At 38.2% G+C, this 10,303-nt stretch overlaps 1 pseudogene; it reads right to left on the bottom strand.

Annotated features, from left to right (window-relative positions):
- LOC107091480 overlaps positions 1-1,680 on the bottom strand; it is a 27,608-nt pseudogene extending 25,928 nt beyond the window's left edge.
- Between the last annotated feature and the right edge of the window lie 8,623 nt (positions 1,681-10,303).

Below are 10,303 nucleotides of genomic sequence, written 5' to 3'. Positions count from 1 at the left end.
TATTGTCGTAATTTTAGGACTTTATTCTCGTAATATTATGATTTTATTTTCATAATTTTATGACTATTCTCATTGCGACTTTGTTCTCCTAAGTTTACGACTTTATTGTCGTAATTTTAGGACTTTATTCTCGTAATATTATGATTTTATTCTCATAATTTTATGACTATTCTCATTGTGACTTTATTCTCCTAAGTTTACAAATGTATTCTCGGAATTTTACGACTTTATTCTTGTAATTTTACGACTCTATTCTTGTTGCGACTTTATTCTCGTAAGTTTACGTAATTTTAAGACTTTGTTCTCGTAATATGACGACTTTATTCTCGTAATTTTAGGACTTTATTCTCGTAATATTACTTTTACAACTTTATTTTGTAATGTTACGACTATTCTTGTTGCGAGTTTTTTCTCATAATTTTGTGACTTTATTGTAATTTTATGACTTTATTCTTGTAATATTACGACTTCATTCTCATAATTTTATTACTTTATTCTTGTGTTATTACGACTTTATTCTCATATTATTATGACTTTACTCTTGTAATATTACGACCTTATTCTCATAATTTTATTACCTTGTTCTCGTAACTTTATGACTTTATTCTCGTAAGTTTATGACTTTATTCTCGTAAGTTTAGAACTTTATTCTCTTAATCTTATGACTTTATTCTCATAATTTTACGACTTTATTATCGTAATGTTATGACTTTATTCTCGAAATAGAAAAAAAAAAGAATCTCTAGCCTGGCCTAATCCTCCTTCCAACTAAATCCCATCCCATAATAAATAAATATAGATATACAGCCAATAGACTGCATTGCTCCTCTGTAGGGTCACTCAAAGTTCTGGCAGCCTCTTAAACACTTGGCACAGACACTTGAAACTAACCTTGGTCAATTTGTCCTGAGTAGAATCCAACTAAAAGCCTCCCAGGATGCATAAATTAACATAAGCTTTTCTCATCGTGATGGCCAGCCTTCCTGCTTTATTCTGTTGTTTCTAACTTCTGCTTTGCTCAATGGAAACTCATCATTTTGAAGAATTCCTAGAAATCTGACACCGTCTCTCATAATTCAGAAGCAAAATGTCTTAGTAAGCGATCTAATGTTGACCCCCACAACCAAAAACTTTTAAAATAAACAAGGTATGAAAGACTAAACACGATGTCCGTGCAGTATTATAAATATGTTCTTTGAATTGAAAACTGTGAGCTACTAAAATCTAAATATTAAGGAGCGAACCCCTCTCATCCTTCCCGGTGTTCCCCTCCTTACCTGATGGAGGGGGTGACACAGACAGGCACCCCGGGAGTGGCTCAGCGCGGGGGGTCGCAGTGGGGACTGACCACTGTCGCATGGCTCGGTGGACTTTCAGCTCGGCTGGAAGCTCTACGGACGCCGACAGGAGAGCCTCACTGCAGTGTGCTGCGGTTAAACTGTCCCCATTAGCATGCTGGCAAATCACTCGCTAGCAGGCTGGGATAGCTAAGCTAGCGACATGAACTGTGCTCGGTTCCCCTGAGCGACCAAAACAGCAACATTTCAACTAGCCAAAATAGAAAAAGACATAAAATGCTCAGAATGTTTTCCTATAATAACTGGTTCCGATAGATATAATTTTCAAATAAACATACAATTTGCGAAAAAATAAATAATTCGCAGTTAAAAAAGAAATATAGCCAGACGTTATGCTTTTATTTTGTAGGGGAAACGGAAGTTACAATTTGGTCTGGAAATAACTTCACGTTAATTTCCGCTAACAACTCTAAGCTTACACCCTACGGCTAAAGTGAAGACAACAAAAATAAAAATCAACTGTTTACCATAAACATTTATATTTTTTAATAATAAGTCTGTTTCGCCGGATCACTACAGAACGACTAATGTAGCCATTAGCTTAGCAATTGCCCTATCAATAAAGCTGCAGTACCAAACACCACTTTCAGGCTCTGCGTTTTTCTTCTTTTGAACAAACGAAAATATTTAACCTCCAAATAAACATACATTTTATGAAAAAAAAAGTAGTTTAAGACGTTATGCTTTTATTTTGTATTGGAAACGGAAGTTACAATTTGGTCTGTAAATAACTTCACGCTCATTTCCGCTAGCAAGTCTAAGCTTACAACCTACGGCTAAAGTGAAGACAACAAAACAAAAATCAACTGTTTACCCTTAACATTTATATATTTTATTAATAAGTCTGTTTCGCCGAGGAGCTAAAAGCTTCTGGCTCACTGCAGAACGACTAATGTAGCCGTTAGCTTAGCAGCTGCCCCACCAGCAAAGCTGCAGCACCAAACACCACTTTCAGCCTCTGTGTTTTTCTTCTTTTGAAGAAACGTTAAGATTTAACTTATAAATAAACATACATTTTGCGAAAAAAATAAATAATTTGCAGTTAAAAAGAAATATATCGAGACGTTATCTCTTTATTTTGTAGGAGAAACGGAAGTTACAAAGTTGCATTAGCGCCTCCTACTGATATCTTATCCTCTATGGCTCCCCAGGTCGCATTGAACAAAACAACGCCAAAGTGTGGCTCAAACTGTTTTAATTAATTTAATTTAAGTATATGTTCTTTAAATCAACTTAGTTTCAGAATAAAATAAAATATGAATAATTTTACTCTATACATATCCTTATATATTTCTTAAACAGCAGCAGCACTTAAAGACAAACAACTCACTGCTGCAAGAGCTCAAAGGAAGTGGAAAAAGCAGGATATCGCCACATAATGTGGCATTAAGCTAATTACTTTTTTCTGTAGCCTACAGTCATTGTATTAAAGGCACAAATATGTTTGCACAAGTTTGCTGTTGCACCAAAAATGTGCACTATTTATGTTTTTTTTATATATTCAGTTTGAAGTTAAGCAGGACAGGCTTATGTTTAAGATACTTACTTTATTCAGCAAAGGTTGGTATTTGTATTAAAGTGATTTGCTGGATAATAACTTGTTTTCCATGTGTTCATGTTACTCAAAAATATGTATTTAATTCAACACAGATTTCAATCAAATAATTAAAATCATTTCACACACAAAGGGAGGCTAAAATAAAATCACCACGCCAGGAGGGGTAAAGGCAATCGGGGTCAGCTGGCACGCACATGAGGTGTCCCTTTTTTTTCAGGGAGTTGGCAACCCTGGTACATGCTCTTTCTGCAAGTTTTTAGTGCACATAAATATCTCTGTTCATTACGGCTGCAGTGTTTGGCCAAACTTCCTTCTCACAGAAAGATTTAGTTGATCCAAACAGCCTTTCTAAGCGCACCAGAACTGCACCGTAGCAGATGTCAGTGTGCATTTGGACATTATTGATCATTTGACTCTGATGAGAAGACTCAAGAGCAAACAGTGTTTCTGATAAAATGCTTTTGGTCTTCATTTTTAAAGCATGCACCAGAGTTTTAATTTCAGTGAGACATCCGCTACCTCTACCTTAGCCTGACACGTGTACCTGATTCTGGTCTTGAAGAGAAATGTTTTCCAAAAGAAAAACCAAACAGTTGTGATAGGGTTAATGATAATAACCCCTTATTGTCCTAGAAATAAACCAACGCAAGACAGAAGTTACTTTTCTGTAGAAGAGGAGAGAAGAGGTTGAAAAAGATGGAGAATTCTGTGTTCAACTCTGTCAGGATCTCTCTGTCCCCTGGCTTTATTATTGGACTTTAAAGAGATATCGGGGGGTCAGAAGTTTACACATACAAAAAGCAGTGTGTCACAGTGAGCTTCTCTCTGGACTCAGGTTAAACCAACCTTAAACAGAGGGGGTGGACTCCAGCTTTAAAACACCTACAATGCAGCAACTGAGTAAATCCCTTCCCATTCATCGCAGTCCCAGCCCCTGTACAGGAGAGCAGACCTCATCTATTCAGCCAGGCCAACAATTCCCTTTAACAACCTTTCAGACAATTAGACGGGTATGGGGCATTGCAGGCCAACAAAAGAAACCAAACAACCCCCATTCTAAACTCATTCATCCGTTTCAATTTGCATGTTTTCAAATCAAAAACAAGGCTTTGTTGGGCTACTGTATAAAAACCTCGAACTCAACGCTAATCCTGACATTCTGAATTGAGAAAGCTTCCTGGATGGGAAGAGAAACGTCTTCAAACTTGGAAACAAAGTCCAGTGGATTGTTTTTAATTTTCTGCTTTTTTTTTTTTTTTGGAATAGCCCAACAAATCCTTGTTTTAGTTTTTAAACCCCCAAATTGGAACAGACGAAAGGGTCCATCCCTTTGGAATGGGGATAGTTTGGCTCCTTTTGTTAGCCTGTTATGCCCAATACATACATTGTCTGAAAGGGGGGTCGTTAAGTTGGTTAAGTGTTGGTAATATTAACCATTTGTCCAGTTTGTCTTGTATTTTTTCAGTTTCCTTTTTTTTCTGACAAACATTGTTAATATTGTTCAGAATATTGTTAAAGACTCAGGAAACTAAATTAGTTACATACACCTACTAATGACCTAGTCTCTTACGCAACGGCCCCTAGAAATGGACCTCAACCTCCAACCTCTACCAAAACTAGTCACTTATGTCCCAGGTGGGAACTCTTATATGTTCCTCTGGTTGTCTTTAAGTTGATAAATTTATCTATGGTCGTACCAGCTGCTAAAGAGAAGCGTTTCACATGTTTATGCAGCAAGCGTTTTTTCTTTATATAATACAGCAGTTGGCTAATTTCAGAAATAGATTTTTATGTTTAGTTATAAGAACCCTTTTTTGAGTTTTACAACAAAACCTTAAAAAAAGTGTCACTTTAACTTTAAATGGACCACCTGAGTACTCATAATAAAGGTGTTTAAGGTGTTTTATACCAAAGAAAATGCTTTTTGACGCTGATCACCAGATTCATTCTTTCTCCAATAGCACCATTTCTCCACATGGGGGCAGAAACATCATAAATGTTTGATCACTGAAGGACAGGAAACACAAATTGCAGAAGATCAATGGATTGTAAAAAAAGAAAAATGTTGTACTTTTAATGGTAGAAGTCAGCAGTTAGAGATTTAGACTGGAAAATGGTTGAAAGCATGATGGGAAAATGAGTAGGACCATCAGAAACTGGTGATGATGACTTAAAAATAAGTAAAAGATTATGAAGGTGAATTTGATTAAGTATTTATTATGTTGGGTTAAGTTAAACAGTTCAGAAAAACATTCCTAAGTTTTAATTTTTATTTGGGGCTGAGTCTTGTTTCCTGTTTCCATGTCAGTTGGTGGTGGTAATGCACTTTAACTAGTTTGCCCACCGCCATAAAACCTTACAAGAAGAAGAAGCAGAAGACAGGAAACCCAGTACAGATTACCTAAAGCAGGCGTCTCCACAGACGGTCCCCAAAGGGCCGCTGTCCTGCAGGTTTTAGAGGTTTCTCAGCTTCAGCACAGCTGATTCTGATGATTGCAGTTCAGCAAAAGCCTGTTAATCAGCTATCAATGGAAATCAGCTGTGCAGGAGCAGGGAACCTCTAAAACCTGCAGGACAGCGGCAGATTTATATTTCAAGATATTGTTCCTGTGTTCCTAGATTTATGGTCTGAATAGAATACTTTGACTCTCCTTAGGTTAAAGTCGCTTTTAGAAACTAGAAAAGTAAAATATTCTTTGTATCAGTGGTATCCAAACATTTCACCCCTGAAGCCAAAAATTGTTCAGTTTTAATTCTAAATTCATAATTGTAACTTTTAAAAACCTTTTACCTGCTTAATTGTTCACGTTTCCAATGAGTAAAAAAATATTGTAACAAGTGTTTGATCTTGATGTATTTTTCAACCTTCCTTCAGCTGGAGGAATTTAAGAACAACAGGAGCTGACATCTTCTTCCTCGACAGTGGCGTTGGATGTAGGAGTTTGCCCTGTAATCGAAGGGTTGACGGTTCAAGCCCCGACTCCGACTTTCATTGTCGTTGTGTCCTTGGGCAAGACACTTCACCTGCATTGTCTACTGATGGTGGTCAGAGGGCCCGGTGGCGCCAGTGTACGGCAGCCTCGCTTCTGTCAGTGAGCCCCAGGGCAGCTGTGGCTACAATGTAGCTTGCCACCATCAGTGTGTGAGTGTGTGTGTGAATGGGTGAATGAATGTAGTGTAAAGCGCTTTGGTCAGGTCTCCTAACTTGAATAAAGGCGCTATATAAGTACATGCCATTTACCATTTGCCATTTACCATTTACCATTAAAATTTCTCAAAAATCTTGAACTTTTACAATAAATATTCCTCAGCGTAATCCTATTTGTTATTCTTAAACATTCATTAAGGCTACACTTAAGTGAGCATTAACAATTACCGTGAATAGAGAACAAAACAAAGCAAAAATAAAAGAACATACTATAGCCTAAAATGAACATACTATAGCCTAAAATGTGTTTTTTTTTTATCTTTGTCTAAATTTTGTTTTGTTTGCATTGTAGGGTTATGAAATAAACAAAATTGATATAAATGTAATATTTCTTATTCTAGCTCTATATTGTCTAGTCTGCTTTCCAGTAAAAGTTGATGAATGTTATGGCTGTTTTTTTTCTAAAGTCGGGCACTAAATCGTACACTGTACTATTTTTTTGCCCTTTTTGGGGCCAATTCTCCTATTGTGTGAGAATTTTTCAGATCGGGCCGACACAGGGGGTAACGAGGGGCGATCAGCCTGTGACCTAGAATCATACGGTTGGTAGAAAATCAAACGTGTCATGTTGGTAGCATCAGAGAGTTGAGCCGCACAGTATGAGAACCTGTATCGTGAGCTGTGAACGTTTAAACCCTGCAGTTTCTTCGTACAGTTTGAGCTTTAGATTGAAACGATTGAAAATATCGCACAATGTATGCCCGGGGTTCTAACATCAAAATAACCTGAGAGAAAAAACCTTATTCTATGTGATGAACTTCACATTGTCTACATTTGGCTTCATTCTCCCTAGTTTTTTTCTAATGGATTTATGTCAGGGAAAATTGTAACTGCACTTCAATCTGACAAACAAAGAGAAAAGACAGTTGTAGGAAACTTATTGATACAGTTATTTGGTCTTTGGCGCTCAGACCTCGGCAGGAAACATAGCGCTTAAATTTGATAGACATGCATGAACAGGAGCAAAGAACAGGGCTGTTTCCCCCCACCAGGCCTGAAACTGGTGGTGGAGTGGAGATAGATGAAGTTGGTCAGTCAGTAGACTGCTGGTTAGTGAGACGGTCTGCTGAGCTTTATGAGGAGATCCATTGGACTGCGTGAGCTGATACTAGAGCTTCACTCAGGGAGCTGGAAGATGGAAGTCCAGTTGGATAACACAGGTCAAGAGAACCTGTCCATGATGAGCAAGCATGAAGCGACAGTGGAGAGGAAAAACTCCCCGTTGGGAAAGAACCTCTGGCAGAACCAGGCTCAACATGGTGGTCTTCTGAAATGAGACAGGGAACGCAGTAAGAGTCCGTGAGGAATGACGCTCTGATGAAGCTTTAGCTACGATGGTGGAGGAGGGGCTGGAGGTGGGTTGAACGCTGTCATCTGAATGAAGTCACACAGCTCAATCACCGCCTGCGCACAGGAGCAGATGGAGGCCTTTTAAGATGAACTTTGGATGATGGTTGGCTTTCGTGGAGGTGTGGTTCAAAGCTGATTGGCTGTGTCACAGGCGGATAAAGGCGAGTAATCAGTTTATTAAGTTGAACTTCTACCTAGGCTCCATATTTTATAAAAAATTATCTGCATCAAAAGCCCAGACTAGCTAACCTTATTTACACCATTCTTGAATTCTTCTTCACAAAATCATCCTGAGGGCCACACTTGTCCACTGCAACCAATCAGGTTTCTACATTAGCATGCGTTGCATCAAGCACATGTAAAGAATTAATCTGTTTGTTGAACTCTGTGAGGTAGGCAGTGCCTAAATGTGCAAAGGATTCTGGGAAACCATATTGCTTCTAGTGGCGGCAAAGAAAATCAGGAGGTCCCTAATAATAATAATAATAATAATAATNCACAGGAGCAGATGGAGGCCTTTTAAGATGAACTTTGGATGATGGTTGGCTTTCGTGGAGGTGTGGTTCAAAGCTGATTGGCTGTGTCACAGGCGGATAAAGGCGAGTAATCAGTTTATTAAGTTGAACTTCTACCTAGGCTCCATATTTTATAAAAAATTATCTGCATCAAAAGCCCAGACTAGCTAACCTTATTTACACCATTCTTGAATTCTTCTTCACAAAATCATCCTGAGGGCCACACTTGTCCACTGCAACCAATCAGGTTTCTACATTAGCATGCGTTGCATCAAGCACATGTAAAGAATTAATCTGTTTGTTGAACTCTGTGAGGTAGGCAGTGCCTAAATGTGCAAAGGATTCTGGGAAACCATATTGCTTCTAGTGGCGGCAAAGAAAATCAGGAGGTCCCTAATAATAATAATAATAATAATAATAATAATAATAATAATAATAATTCATTTAATTTATAATGCACTTTCCACCAAAAAGGCCTGAAAGTGCTACAAAAAAGCATAGAAAAAAAGCATTAAAAAAGAAATACATAGAGATAAAAGAAATAAAATAAAATAATAAAAGCTGTTTTAAAAGAGAAAAAAGAAACATCTAAGGGGGACCAAAAGTTTTGCTAAAAAGAAATGTTTTAAGGCCCTATGCTAACAGCAATGGTGCTTGGAAGCATACTACTCCCTGGTCCTAGCCCTCTCTTTAGCAAGCGCTATTCAGGTAGCACTTATTATGCTGTAGCACAGAGGTCACAGATTAGCGGACCAGGCTCCGGATCCGGACCAACCTGCTGGCTAATCCGGACCCAACCTGATTTAAAACATTTATAAATTACTTCTTGTTGTCCGACGACAGTGTCTAACTTCGCTTCTACTACTATTTCTCCTGTTAATGTGGTGAAGCCATCCGGAGCATCCCTGACCACCACTATTCGGACAGCGCCTATGATGTCAGCCCCTGATGCACATCTGTTTTGGCTCAAGAGTCTTTACCGATTACACCATTTCAGACAGAACCCTTGATAACATACTGAGGAGGTAATTCAGATATTTAATTCAGTTTTCTATATGGCTTCTCCTTCTTAGGGATAAACAATCATGAGGAAGACTGCTGGCTAGAAATATGCCCAGCAGACGGTCTCTGAAAAGCTGGTTGTTTAGAGGCCAAACATGGAAGGAGGAGGTGTTGAAAAGGTGCACCAACAACAGGGGTAACCAAAAAAGAGAAGATTGTCTAACAACATTCAATTTGGAGTTGTTTACAGCTTATGAAGAAGTGACTGAATATTCATATTTTCAGATCAATGTTATCAGGGGTTGACGTTAAGGATATTTACCACTTGCCCTTCAGGCAAGTAACTTTCACATTTCATTTGCCCAGAGACAATTTTTACTTGCCCAGTATAATGTTTGATAAATATAGTTCCTAATATTCATTTTTGTATATATATCAATGAAACATGTTTGTTTTTTAAATGTTTTTTGGATGTTTAGTGAATGGATGAGGATGGGTGGTGGGTAAAGAGGATCTCTGATGCTAAGTTGGTGGTGGGTGAAATGGGGGGAGGGTAAAATAGGTGCTGGGTGTGTTACTGTACTTACATAAATTTGCCTTGTTAGTGTTTTTTAGCCTGCCAAGTCGAAAAGCGAGAATGTGTACAAAACAACAAAAATGGCGCAGGCAAAGCTTCTGGGTCGTTTTCATCGAATTTCTGTGATTTTAAAGTAATTTTGAGTGATAAATTTGCACTCTCCCAACAATAAATCCCTGGGAGATGGGGCGATGGTTAACATCGAGCCCTGGTTATGATTGCATTTTATCTGGAAATCAAGGTCACAGAGTCCAAAATAAGAGCAGAGAGGCTGTGGGTCCATGTGGCTTAAAGTCCTGCGTGACATTTCCATAGTTTCTGGTGCTGGTCCGCTGGGTTCTCTGATATTTACTGCCGGCTCAGCAATTCAGGACACTTTAGAGCACTTCATGCCAAGTGTGTAACTTTGCAATGAAAGTTGGTGGTTGATGAACCTACAGTTACTTGACATTACATTCGGTTTTTGTATTTTCCAAAAATGAGCTGAAACATATATTTACTGCATGCTTTCCTACTGTTGAGAACACAAGATAATTCATTTCTATTCCGTTTATTTCTATAGCACCAATTCACCACACGTCTTCTCAAGGCACTTCACAGTTCACTAGATCATATAGTCTAATTGATTCCAAGTTTTCTATGTAAGGAAAACCAGTTGATTGCATTGACTCATTGACTCAACTACAATCCCTCACACTAAGCATGCTTGTAGCGACAGTGGAGAGGAAAAACTCC

Source organism: Cyprinodon variegatus, unplaced genomic scaffold (genome assembly GCF_000732505.1).
Source record: "Cyprinodon variegatus isolate N-32 unplaced genomic scaffold, C_variegatus-1.0 Scaffold339, whole genome shotgun sequence".
NCBI lineage: Eukaryota > Metazoa > Chordata > Actinopteri > Cyprinodontiformes > Cyprinodontidae > Cyprinodon > Cyprinodon variegatus.
Note: the sequence above shows the minus strand (reverse complement) of the source record. Positions and strands in the feature narration are given on the sequence as shown.